This window comes from Protopterus annectens, chromosome 5.part0 (genome assembly GCF_019279795.1).
Source record: "Protopterus annectens isolate FY-2018-M chromosome 5.part0, PAN1.0, whole genome shotgun sequence".
Lineage (NCBI taxonomy): Eukaryota > Metazoa > Chordata > Ceratodontiformes > Protopteridae > Protopterus > Protopterus annectens.
The window spans coordinates 259,441,812-259,456,786 of record NC_056735.1 but is presented as its reverse complement, the minus strand read 5'-3'; the positions used below and the strand labels follow the sequence as shown (position 1 = coordinate 259,456,786).

The 14,975-nt window shown below is 36.0% G+C and overlaps 1 protein-coding gene across 2 annotated transcripts in view; it reads right to left on the bottom strand.

The window, feature by feature from the left end:
• Positions 1–14,975, bottom strand: part of PDE9A (phosphodiesterase 9A) — an 851,735-nt gene that overhangs the window by 552,215 nt on the left and 284,545 nt on the right. The window contains exon 1 of one of the 2 annotated variants that reach the window (XM_044072229.1): positions 9,285–9,370. The exons of the other annotated variant lie outside the window; for it this stretch is intronic. The gene's annotated coding sequence lies outside the window, so the exon portion shown is untranslated. Of the gene's footprint in view, positions 1–9,284; positions 9,371–14,975 lie in introns of those variants that run through there. 2 annotated transcript variants of the gene reach the window in all.

Genomic DNA, 14,975 nt, shown 5'->3' with positions numbered 1-14,975 from the left:
TAAAAGATCTGTTACAGTCCAAATCCTTAGCTGTGAGGGGTAAATCTGTCATCGGCCACCAAGGGCAACTATACCAGATGTGGTAAATTTGTCAAATAAATTATATAAGTGACTGTGGATAATAATAGTTAATGTGCTTTTACTAAGATTGGCTAATAATACTGTGCATGTCCCATGACTCACTAGTATAGTATAAAACTAAACATGAGACAAATGTATAAGTGTGATCCTATGTGCAGTGCTTAATACTGTGTGTGTGTGTTTGTGTCTATAGAATCATTCATGCCACTGATCGGCATTGTGTTGCAGGTGAATTCATCATAAAAATGTTATCAACTGCTCCCTGCATCAGAATGGTGTACTGTGGTACAGCAAGAACATGTAACAGTGAGGATCACAACATTTCTGCTTATTGCCACTGTTGTGTTATATTTAGAGATGTCAGGGTGCATTTTTGCAGTATGTATTTCTGTTATAATTTGAAAGGCAGGAGTTGGTAGTTTGGGTCACTATATTAAATCTAGATGTAAATTCACATTATTAATTTAATATACAGCCTATTTATCATAGTGTATGTGTATATAATCTTGTTTTTTTAAGAAGCAGTCATGCATGGATATGTGAGTCGAAAGGGTTCTGGGCATTTGGAAGTAGGCTGTTAAGCTAGATGGACATTTGCCTTATTCTCTTCAGTACCAAGGCTTTATACTCATTCCCATGTTTAACCATATCTCTATCATAAATTAAGACTGGAAGACTCAATATAAGGAAACCAAAAGAAAAACAGTCTTCTCAAAAGGTAGGCACTTATCTTTAGATTTTTTAGAAAAAAAAAAAAAAAAAGAATTGTTTAGCTTATTTCAAAAAAGTACCTACTAACAATGTTAAAAAATCGGTGTACCCCAAAAATAAATAACAACATCCTCTTTACAGTTTATTTTTTTTCAATAATGTTGGGGAACCAGCAACCAATAACACTGTCATACAAAATCAGAAATGCCACAAAGGTGTAGTTTAACAATGCCTAAAGCCTTCATATTTCTACTTCAGCATGCAGTTTACACTAGACTGACATCTTCAACAGTTGAAGTAGTGTATCACAGGTATTCAGATAAACACTAGCATCTTTTTTTTTCTCATTTCTACTTCAGCATGCAGTTCATACTAGGCTGAAATCTTCAACAGCAGAAGCAGTGCATTACAGATATTCAGGTAACCACTAACATATGTGTATATTCTGCAGTTTTTAATCTGCTTCTGATGTATCTAATTCCAAGAGATACAAAACACACACTTGGAGGAAGCTATCATTTGAAATGAAAGGTAAAATTTAAAACATTTTTCTGTGTGTATACATGCACTGCACACTATTAATATGTTTCTCATTAATTTCACTTCAGAAACACCTTTTTCACAGTCACTCCTGCAAGTTTCTACCTAAAGCACTCCACATAGAAGGAAATTAATAAAAACTTCCATCATATGAAATATAAACAATTCATGGTAATCATACATTGAAATAATTTCATTTATTAAAATTAGGGAAACAATAGCCAGACAATTACTAATTTGTTACATGGAAGAGAATATCTCTAAAGTGCTGCTTAAGAGTGTAATGCCTACACTTCACATTTTTTTCCACCAGCATACAACTAACACTCTAGCAAAAGCTTCAAAAGTCGAATTCAATGTATTGTAAATATTCTAGTAGGTGCAAGCATCTTCATGTGGTCTGCATTTTACTATCAGGTTCTAATATGTAGGTCAGTTGTCATGAAGCTGCATGAAAGTTTTCATTCTCATATCTTACATTTCTAGCTCAAGAGCAAAAGAGTCGGGTAATGTCCATTCACTTGCTTGTGTCAAAAAGGTAATTTTTAGTTACCTTCCCATTATTAACAGGCTATGTTTTAATTAACACTATAACAGAAATAATTATATCACTAATTAAATTTAGAATAGTATGTTGTCCTTAACTGACATCCTTACATTAATCACTGGATTTAAAAAAAAGTTTACGTGTACTAATCTGCAATTCCATCAATACCTTATAATTTTATCCCTAACACTAATTTTAACCCATCTCCCAAACCATAAAACTTCATTCCTAACACTAAATCCTTGAATCTAACTCTAAAACTATAATCATAACCTGAAATTGAAACTCCATCCCTAACACTAAAACTGGACTGTAATCCTAAAAGATCCTTTTTAACTCTAAAATTCCAACACTTACCTTAGTTCAACCCCCCTACCTAATCATATCCCTAAACCTCTGACCCTAAGAGTAAATTCTTAATTCTAACCCCAAACAACTAACCCAACCCTACCAAATTACCCCACAATACAATAAAATAAATCCCCTACCTACAAAGTGCACCTCTCCCATTATACCTCAGAAGCAGCACATTCGTCATTCTCAGTGTATCTACATACCCTCTGCTTGCACTCTGTAAGTAACCTTGGCTAACATTCCCTACTTATACTTGGCAATATCTATGTATATACTGTACCACAGGAATCCTATTTAAGTGCTAGTTGCCATATTTTCCTTTACTTGTAAAAGACATTTTTGCCTATGCCAAATTTAATCAAGTTAATTTTAATTGGAACTGCTTAGCTGCCTTTGTTGTACACAGCAAGAGAGTCTACAATATGCCTCAGTTTTTAGATAAGTCACCTGTCTATACCTAAAGGCACCTAGAACATGGCAGGACTGCAAGTCTCATTATTTCATGTTCAGAATGGAGATATCACATCAGCATCTACCTCTTATTATACACCCACCAAAGCTGTGATGAAAGTTGGCATCATGTTTGTTTTATCCAACGATGTCATATACTTTGAACTAATCAACATAGTATTAACTCTTATGACATAGTTCTTTTCTCTAGTCACCACATATCAACACAGAATTTAAACATATTCACTTGTTGCCGATACTATATATGCTGAAGCTCTGTGAACTGTTGCAATAAAATATTTAAAACTGAGTATCTTGCTTGTTGGCTACAGGACTGTTAAAGCACGATGATAAGTAACATTGCTCCCATCTGTATACTCCACAGTCTTACAACCACAATAAAATGTTTAAATGGAGAAAATCTCTAACGGAGACACAGGTTTTAGAAGTCTAGAGCATATTCATGACATTATTTTGAAAGAAGCTATCCATAAGTTATGTAGAGGATACTGTCTTACCTACAACTACAAATGACCCAAATACCAATCAAGCACATGTCATGTGGCTAGCCACAATATATTTTTCATATTGGTACACTCCTGCAAAGGCTGGACCATAACAGAAACTGTGACACTGTGTAAAAGGGGTGTGTCCACATATTTCACATAACCCTCAGATGTATGAGTCCTCATGTTGTGCCCCAGTCAGAATTAGCTATCAATGGTTCATCAACTATAAGAAACAAAATACAATAAGGTGCAAGATGTTTTTGTGAACCTTCAAATACTATAGTAGTGTCCTGCCTAACCTACATTCTTGCTAATGATTTTTATAAGCAAGAAGCTAACAAATATTAGTTAAGTCTGCTAAAGCTATGAGTGCCACATGAAGTATTGACTAGTAATACTGTGGGAAGTCTCTACAAAAATGTACTGCTCCCAGCTAGCCTGATCAACTGCTCTAGTTATATGTATAACTGACACAAACCTATTAACATAACACGACCAGTATATAGTATATCTCAGCATTACAAAGTAATGAATCAAAACTGTTTAAAAAATAATAATATACTTCTGACACAGGACATCTGCTGGTAATTTTTAGTTTAAATTAGATAAAAAAAACTGGTCTGCTGCCAACTAGAATGGTACGTTACATACCAGTCTAGTCAATCTGTTCACAAGCAATGTATGGTAGATGCAATGTATTATGGGATCAGTCTTCCTCGGAGCTATACAGCTAAGGCTCCTACACATAGTACAAGCAGAATGTTATAATTCAAAGCGAAAAAGGATGCTGATGAAATGGGGAAATCTCAAGACGCAAGGGCACACTGGGATTTTGGATGCAGATCCTTTAGGAGAATAACAATAACCATACAGAATATTTTATTCATGAAGTAGCAGGAAGTGTTCTAAGAACTGAGCCAACATGGGAATGAAAAAGGAGATTCTGCTGATAGGGATGACTGCATTTAGGGGTACAGATAATAGGCAAGACAGGGCTGCAATTTACTTGAGAAAACTGGAAAAGGAGCCAAGGGTCTGGGAGCAAATAATTAGAGAGGCAAAGGTAATAAAATGAGAAGAGGCCAAGAATTAATTTGGACTGCAGGCTAGAGATTGCTTACCCCTTCAAGGATTGGTATCGGAGTATAGGCAAAGAGAAAAGGAATCGGGGAGCCTAAGTAAAAAACCAGCACTGGCAGAGTTTTTAGTAGAATATACAACAGAAGCTGCTGTTAAAAAATGGATAATTAGTAGGGCATATACAATACTACACGACTAGTAAAGGAATCAATTAGAGAAAGTTAGAAAGGATTGGGAATTCTCAAAAGAAACAATGGGAGGATATATGGATGGCTCCCACCTATGAACAAACTCTAGAAGATTTAGTATCTTTGCTTGGAGGTGTTTGCATAGGTATTTTTATACCCCTAGTAGAGTCCAGAGATTTTTTTTCAGGTAGATTGCAAATGTTGGATGTGTGATGGGGGAGAAAAACTTAACTAGGAACATATTTTTGGGAGTGTAATGAGTTGGAAGACTTCAAAAATTCCCTGAACACTACTCTGTCAGAAATACTGGGTGAATAAATTGGTGTAACTGTAGAACTGCTTTTTTGAGCAGTGACACAGAACCGGAATTACCTAGACGTAGTAAGACCTTGCTGAGTTTAATTCTTGTGGCTGCCAAAAAAGCAGTTACTAGAAAAGTTAATGTCTAACCCAACTGTACTAGAAATAGTGAATATAGTAACACAGATAAAAGAACTGGAAGTGGGATTTTTAGAAAAGGGTAGGAACAAATTACATAGGAAAAGATGGGAATTGAACAATACATACAGAATAATGTTTTGGAGAAGGAATAAAGTTTAAGGGCATGATGGAATTAAATAAGCTATCTGTATATAAGTGATGTATAATGTTTGCAACTGAAAATATATCAATATGATTTGTTTTCATTTTATAAATGTATGATTGCCTATGCCATAAGTTATAATTCAACAAAGATGTTTGCTTATGTTGTAAGTTATAATTAAATAAAGATGTTTCCTCTTAAAAAAATAATCCTCTGCAGAGCTAACTAAAAACTGGGGATATCAATGTATGTTTACTTAAGAACAATAAAGATATTTTATTATTGTGAATGAAGTCATATATGTCCTACGTGTTTCTTCCTTCACTTTCTGAGTGCAGTATGTGGTTTGTCAGATTAGATGTTAATAGTATTGCTCTGATGAATTAATTACTATGTTTGCTGTTATGTTCAGGCAAATATGCAAGAAGCTGGCTAGAGCAACAACTAACTTTTCAATACCAAATTAACAGTACAGAAGCAAAAATCAACTTAATTGTTTTGGCTCAGATAAATATCTCATTTTCTTTCCCCTGAAGGCAGGAATACTGTTGGCAAAGGCATACTTTTATCAGTTAGTATATGGTCTCCCCGTATTGTCACTGCTTTGAACAAAAGTCTCTCATCTTTGTAAAAGTCAATATCTGCAGATTTGTTACACTTTCTCCCAAAAGAAAGACCTACTGCCATGGGCTCAATGAAGCACAATGGCTACATATTTCAGGCATAACTAAAGTAATAATGGGGTCTGTTTTCTACAAAATCATCAAACAAGAATCAGTTATGTTTTTTTACAGTGGGCTCTACCCTCGCACTTGTCAGTACCACCTCAGACAACATCCCCACCAATATAACTTCTCTGTCAACTCCAATGACCAAACTTCACAGCTCTGAGTACAGCTTCTTCTTACTTGTTCCTCAAATCAGGTAAGGCCTTCCCTGATCTCAATCAGCATCTGTTCAAAGAATCTGCCCGAAAATGCTTCTTATCAGGGAGCATCACCTGAAATAGTAGCAAAGACTTTCTTTCTTACATTCCCACAAAACCCATCAGTCAACTCACATGGATCTACATGCATCTTTTCAAAAATGTCACTTTCAAAAATGCCACCCTGTTTTTTGAACCTGTATATAGTGTACATGTTCTTCATCCTTTTCATACTGTCTGAGCAATCTGTACTACTACACTAACCCCTTTTCTCTCCAGCTATATAATCTCCACAATAATAACAGTTAAGCAGAATGCAATTTACTCTCTAATATTCTTTTCACTGAAATATGCATTTTTTTATCAAACATATCTCCTCTATGTATTTTAAACATTTTATACTGAGTCTTCTCCCAGGCTGATCCTGAATATGGTGCAAGAGATCTGCATTCTACCCTAGTTAACAAATTCAGGTAACTAATTAGCTAAGTAAGTAAGTAACTAACTAACTAAATGAAATGCCAGCCACAATTTTAAGAGTAAACTTGTATTGGGTTTTAGTTGTCATAAGGCAGAATATAATCGGCAGATGTTGCCTGTTGTTTCTCGTAGTTTATTGCTAGATATGATCTTCTTTTACATTGTCCTGTGAAAAAATAGCAGTTTATTTAAATAAGAGACATGCTGTCGGAATACTGTTTCTGTTTGGTTACATCCCAAACACTACCAATAAAATAATAATTTGTAAAGTAAAACCAGAAGGAAGACAAATAACACACACATATAATTATTCTTACTGCAGAATACAGTTTGCAGTTGTTTGTGATAAAACTCAAGTAGGTTAAGTTAGTGCTTCATCTTTCACTTATGTGCAGCCTATGTTTCTTGCCTCATTGCCCTAGGTAAGCTGTTGTGTCTCCTCATCTTTTGAGCAGTACTGCTTTTGTCTGTACCTATTTTTCAGAGTTTGATGTTGCTGTTCCTCACTATCTGTGTGTCTTGGAACTGCATACAGCTAAGAAGGTATCAGATACAAAATATAGGAATGCTACTTCTTTGACTGTTATACACCCAAGAATGTTACTTAAATATACCTAAAATGACAACATATATTTTCATATCATCTGGGAATTATAAGACATTTGGCTCATGATAGCCCTGGACTCCTCTATGTCACACGACAATGACATCATTATTTGTTTTTTTTTTCAAATACATATAGCAATGCATTGAACGTCATCTTCCACTAACCATCCCTCTAGAATGCAATACATGCTCATTTGGTACAAGTGTGCCCTTAAAAATGTTGGTGGCTCAAAGCATGAATGGTTTAGCCCTAGACCCTTTGCTTGTCACAGCCATCCCCCACCCTAAGCTAGGTTATATGTTCTCCTCCCCCTAACAGACAGCTAAAAAACTTATGTCATCTTCTTGGCTGATGTTGTCACTTTCCATAATCATATTCCTCTTTACCAAATACTTCTTTGGCAGCTCAGATAATTTTGAGAAATCAAAGCTACTACAGTTCACAGGTGAGTAAGCAATATTATTTACTTCCATCTAAAACTGGATAAACAAGATGGGACTTCACCAAAATGCCTATCAAATTATGGCTATGCTTTTTCTCCCCTAAACCATTCCTGCTCTTATAATCAACAATGGCAATTCATCAGACAATATTTCATCTCATGCAAACTCGCTCCTTGTCACTTTGCTCGATTCCATCAAAGTTGAGGAACCCTCTCCTACAAAAATTTATAGACAGGTTATGTAAAATCAGCTAAACTTTGAGTTATTCATAAAGCACTCTGTAATCAAAGCCCACATAAAATTAGGCAAACTGCCTCTCTGTGGATGGCACAGTGGTATAGTGGTTAGCATTGTTGCCTCACAGCAAGAGGTTCTCTGTCTCCCTTCTCGGCTGGCGTGCCCTCTGTGTGAAGTCTGCATGTTCTCCCTGTGTTCATGCGGCTTTCTTCTGGGTGCTCTAGTTTCTTCTCACATTCCAAACACTTGCAGTAGATGGATTAGGCATTCTAAATTGGCCCTAGGTGTGAGGAGGGTTGGATCTTGGGCTAGCAACCCGATCCTGTAAAACCCATACCTGCTAAGGAAATGAGTGTTGAAGGGTACTTGTTGCCCAATGTGCTGAGTGCATGGGAGTGAATCCAGGATCCAGCCCTCTCTGTACCACAGCATTGTTTGTTACTGAGTGCAACCTTTGTCTTCATTACTTTGTAAATATTGTACACTTCTTATCATGAGCTGTTTTTTCAACAAACCAGGATGAGTCTAAAATTGGCATTGTCAATCAGAGCCCTATCCCAGTACAGAAACTCAGGCAAATAAATAAATAAATATACAGGATGAAATAATTCCTCAAAATTGGTATTTAAATAACAGCAAGTGCATTTCTACTTGCCTCCTTTACTTATTTGTCATATATCCTAACTACGGAACAAACTGCCATTCTGCACTATTTCCATTCTTAATAACTTTGACTTCAAAAAATTCCTTAAAGGCTCACTTGAAGAACAACTGGCCCTGCAATTGTGAAATAAAATTATTCCAACAGTTTCATCTGCAGGATCACATATCAAAAGCAATTACTCTTTTACACATCCCTCATGTATCAAAACAAAGTAATTACCCTTTAATACAAGTTTCAGCTTTATAGCACAGTTCGCAAAACAAGCTTGTATTAACATAACATATATTTTATATTTTAGAACGCTTGACATACCACAACATCGACTTTCAAAAGAGTGAGAAAGAAACTTCAGCTACTCACATGACTGTGTACATAATATTCAGATGCACAATACTGACAACGTCTCACAGCAGACAAAACAGTATTCCTGCTATACAAAAATGAAAAGAAACCCATCCAGATAACATTAATTTTTGCAGGGGCAGGTTCCCTGCACCCCCAAACCCCACTAATTACATATACTAACTCCGAGATTGCACATTTCACATGAAAAGGGCATATTCCTATACCTCAGGGACGGTCTATCTGAAACACAAGTTTCTATTCACTTTTGCACAACAGGAATACTGTGTTGCCTGCTCAGAGAGAGACATTGTGAATATTGTACCACTTGATGGTATGTACGATGGACTATTTGAGTGATCTATGTTCTGGTATTGCTGTTTTGAAAGCCAATGTTGTGCTACGTTGACTTACTGAAATGGACATGTTTAACCCTATAATACAATTTATACTGACTTTCTTGTAGCAATTCCATACCAGCTTGATTGCTGTCAAGCACAATTGGTATAAATTAAGTAGGTAATGTGGGCTTTAATCATTTACCTGTTAGTAAGTGTTTTGGAGATACATCAACAGATTGAAGGAACAGTTATGTGAGTCAGAGCATCCTCCTGCTGGATGACATTTTTCATTGCTTGAAGCATATGTTTACATTGCCCAGTGCTTTCAGGATACCTGAGAATTAAGGTAATATGTTTCAAGTCACACTGACTTTTAAAGGTTTGAAATGCCTGGCTAACAGATTGAGAACCACTGTCTGATATGACTTGTTTACAAATTCTATGTCTTACAAACATCAATTAGAACAAATTAGCAACAAACTGACTTGTTGCATCATGTAACTGCACTAGTTCTAGAAATGTAGAATAGTCATCTATATACAGGAAAATGTACAACATTTTGAATTGAAACAAGCCACATCCTGCTTTCACCCAAGGTAAAGATGGAATGTCCTGAGGTATCACTTCTTTTTTGGTTGTGATTTCTGAATACTCTACATAATTCACAGTTTTGAAACATGTGTTCATCTGTTTAGGCATACAAGGCCAATACATGACATCATGAACCCTTTCTTTACACTGCTCATGCTGACATCATGAACCCTTTCTTTACACTGCTCATGCTGACATCATGAACCCTTTCTTTACACTGCTCATGCTACTGTATTCCTTTATGCAACTATGTAAGAATAATGACACTTCTGGAGAATTTATCCCCGAGCATCCACTGAAAATTGGCTCATTCCAAGTTGGACTTTTTCAATAAACAAATGTTAAATAAATAAATAGTAAGCCTTGAATACATGGAAGCATGCTTACATAGGAAAATGAAGTGACCTAGCATTACCTGGTCTTCTAACATAAAAAAGACATTGGAGGAAGAAGCAATCTACAATACCTCTAGATCTTTCTCAAAACAAATCTTCTTTACACTTATGTAGAGATGACATAAGTTAAGTAGTATATTAGTTATATACAATAGATTGCCACATTTGCGCAGAACTGGCATGGATAATGCTATTCTCTGATGTCTTGCAGGTGCTTCATGCGAATCCTTCTTTAAATGTACTTTTTTCCCATTGTTGCTATTTTATCAGACATATAGCTATGAAATTGTTGATGTACAGGCATGAAATATTTGACATCACAAGATTATGGCTAAGCTATCTTTCTCAACCAGAGTATAGCATGTTAAGTTTCAGTAAAAGCTCTTAGCCCATAAGCTATTCACTGAAAGCCTTTTTATTTGTTTCTATCTGCAGGCACATCATAGAATCTTTACGTAGGTCCTTTAGTGACCAGATGTTTGCGTATTTCAAAGCTTTTCTCTCCAGATGTTGACCAAAATGCTACATCACTATTAAATGCTGGAGTAATAAGATACGTTAAATGTGAACTTGCAAAGATATTCTGCAAAGTCTATGAAACACATAAGATGATTTAGCTTCAGACGTTTGTATGTTTACATCTGCTTTAATGTAGTTAGCATTAAAGTAAAGCTATTCTGAAGACAAACAAGACTTACCAATTGCTTTTATTTATATTTAAGCCTTTCTGTCTGTCTATAAAGAAATTTACTGGATGTTCATCATGTTTTTGCTTTATAGCATCTTAGACTAAAATATCATCTGTGATGTTGAGTACACCACATATTCTTTCAACTATTCTCTGGAAGACTTCAGGCACCAAAGAAACTCAAAATGACAACCCCAGAAATCTGTATTTGTTAAGAGGTACAATAAGTATACATAATGTGACACTAACTTCATCTAATTTATTTTGCCAGGACCTTTGGTTAGTATCAAGCATAGAGAAAATGTAATATTAAGCATAGTTGCTAATACTTCTTCAGTTACCTGATTTTAATCTTCATGGCCATGTCAAACCCAGATTTGATGAACATGCTTCATCTCAAAAAATCTAGATCCCTCAGAGCCACAAGGGCGGAAGACTTAAACCTCGACACGGTTATTAATAGGACATGCTGGAGGGATAGATTCATCACCCAAAGACTCCCTATGCTGTGGAACAAAATCCCGGTATATGTGAGGCAGAGCACCTCACTGGCCTTGTTCAAGAGGAATCTTGACCAATGGATGGGAGATCGCAGATATACCCCAGGGGTTACCTCAGTGTCACTGCTCGACAGAGGCACAGCAAAATAATGGGCATAGTTTCTCCAAACTAAAGGGGTGGCGTAAGCCACAAAACTATGGGCTAGGCTTGTAAATGCCCTCGGGCAGATAGCCTAGTATGAACCTATGAACCTATGAACCTATGACTGTTACCATATAATTTATTCATGCAGTCAGATCAGCATTGTTTCATTATGACTCCCTTAGCTACAATGCACTTTAGTCCTTGGCTCCGTTTTAGTTCTGGGTGCAACAGGTACTCTTTTTAGAGCATGAATCCATTGGTATTGCCTCAGGGGAAATCATGATATCTGCCTTGCATACAGCCCATGCCATTTCTGTAAAATGTTATCAGAACCTTGCAACACATTCATGTAACTGAATTAAACTTCTGCATACATAACCATGGGCTCAAACCTTGAGACTTTCCACAATGACCCAATATACATCTTTGCCAAGTCACACAAAAGGACTTACCAAAAAAGTAATTACTGACTTAAATGTACACTTCTTAGGCTGACCACAGAAATAATGAATCACTTGAATTGCATAAAAAATTGAGTTTGTAGAGGGCTTGGTATATGGACATGCCTTTTGAAAAATCACATAAATAAATATAGAATGTTTCAAAATTGAAAAACAGATTCAAACTTGCAAATTTCTAATGGAGAATGTTAAGTGAATACATAGAGATGCATGCATAGTAGGAATTAACTGGTTAAATGAGGTACACAAATTCAGAAAGTTTTAAACATTAAAACCTGTATTTAACTAATAGAGCTCCAGAGAGTGCAATCATGGCTTGTAATTTCTTCATCTGAAATTTTTTTTCGGTGTGTGCCATCGTGCATGCATGTGTTAGGGTTTGTGTGTATTTTTGTGTATGTACATTATAAAGGTAGAACGGTATTCTCAGTTTAGTTATTTTGTTTCCTGAAAAAGTTCATTTTCCTATGGGAAAAGATTCTCTTATGATGACTATTTCAAAGTTTCTGCAAGTGTATTGGGCATTCAGAGAAAATGTTTTTATCCCGTATATAGCTTGGGAACTTGAATAACTGAAAAACAACATAACATTTGCATAATGTTAATGTAATTTATTCACTCATTCAGTCAGTCATTTTTCTGATGCCTGTTTAATGCTATTTTGGACACTGGGGACTGAGTTCCTCAATTATCTCAGAAAACACTGGGTGCAAAGTAGATAATTTCAGGAAAGGAATCATACCACTCAAAAGTACTCTCACTATGAGGACTTTTCCATATCTAGAGTCTTACAAAGTCCATCTTCCATGCTGATTCACATTGAAGGGCTCTGTTACACATTCACTTTTAAGATTTTTTAAATAATAAGCATGGCAGCTAATACTGAATCATATTAATACATAAAAATAACTTTTTTATAAATATAAAGTAGTACATTTTAACCATACTGAGATCTTCCTAGTTAAAGTTTTGGAAAATACATGGGTAGTCAGAGGGACAGACAGACAACACACAGTGTGTCAAAGTTCTGCAAGCCCCTGGAGTCTTTTATTTCAGCTTACTCAGTAAGTTGCTAAAGCTGTACAGTTATATACAATGAACTTCTAATGTAAAACCTTATAGTACTGAATTTATGTAGTAGCTAATATACCTTATAAATAACTATGTCTATATCGATAGCTACGTATATATATTTATACATAGAGAGATATAAATATAGATATACATATAGATATACATATATATAGTGCTCTCTCTCTCTCTCTCTCTCTCTCTCAGTGAATAATCCCCAAACTGACATGCACCACAAAAACTCATAAATAACCTCATAAAGTAGCTTATAACTGTTGTATGTGTCTGCTCATGTTTTAAATGTTTTGAAAACACCACTTTGGACATTTTTGCAGTTGCTAATACAGGCAACAAAGTAACTGTAGTAGACTTTAACATTCATGTTTTGGAACTAAAATACCCAGGTTAAGTACTTTCTCTCACAAAAAAAATGTAGTCATCTAATTACATTTATCAGTAGACAAAATTCCTCAACTAGTAAAAATGCCATGCTTGACTGGCTTCTAAATAACATCTGAAAGAGATCTAAAAATATCACTTTCCTCGCTTATACCTTCTGTGACTACCTCCCCACGAAGCCAAGACAACATACCTGGCACTTTTCCTACTCATTTACGAGAAGTATTTTATTCACCCCCTTTCAATCACAATGCTAATGTGTGAGCACACATACCTGACCTACGGTAGCAAGCTGTGGTATCTGACAAAGAATGAAAGCTAAATCTGATTTAAACAATTTAAACCCATCAGCCTTCTACATAAAATCATACACAGTCATAAAAATTGAATGTATCCAAAATGACACAAATGACCTACTTCTGCTATACATGGAATAATATGGGTTTTAAGAGAATTATCTGGAAATGATAAACAATGACATAGAAAACTTTCAGACACTGGATACAATCCATTTTGCTTTCATCAAGGGAAGGTCATGCCTACTCAACCTTTTGGACTTCTTTGAGAAGGTTCCCAAAGCAATTAACAAGGGCAAATAGTACATACTGCCTACCTTGACCTGTAAAAGGCTTTCAACACAATACCCTAGTCAGGTATTGCAGACAAGCTCATGAAATTAGGTATAAACCCTTATGCTACCTGCTGGATGGCCAGCTGGATCACAGATAGGACCCAAGAAGTTAAGATAAGGGAGTCCATCTCCACAAAGTGACTGTTCACTAGTGGAATCCTTTAGGACTCCATATAGGGTCTTCTCCTTTTTGGCATCTACTTCTCTGAAGTCAAGGCCAACAACAAGGACATTTGGCTGACCAAGTTTGCAGACCATTGTAAACTAGGTGCAAACAAAAAAATATCCTGAAGATGAAAATACCCTCCTGGAGCCAGAGCCACTGTCAAAAACACATGTAGACAGTAACCTGGCCTTTGACCATTATGTGTCTATGGGTATAAGGAAATCATACTGTGTTGAGCAACTTATAAGTAACAGTATGGCATCTAGGTCCAAAGCTGTCATAATTCCACTGTACTTGACCATCATCACACCAGTTATTCAGTACAATGTCCTTTTGGTACGTACCTGACCAGGCACATGTAACAACTGGACTGTCCACAGAGGTTCCTCACAAAAAAAGAATACAAGTTGTAAACAACATGTCCTATGTGGACAACCTCAAAGCCCTATGCCAGAACTCCATTTCCTACAGGCAGCTGAGTGGTGATTTATGCTTGGCCTACAAGGCATCCTTGGATTCTATGCTGATGGATCTATTGCATGTCCACAAAATAAGACACAAATAGGACATGTTGGAAGAACAGGTAACTGCAACAGGCTTCCCATCAATGTGAAGCAGAAATTTTCCCTAACTCATTTCAAGCATAACATGGCCCATTGATGGGGTACTGGAAATTTACCATTGCTCTGGCACCTATGTCTCTAACAGACATAGGCAGCCTGTAAATGCTTGACCATCCAAGCCTAAGCCTACATATACTCCTTAAAATAACATTAGGAATCATATCTAGACTTAAAAAGGCCCTGGGCTATACACTGTTAATCTCTGATGTACAGATTAATTTAA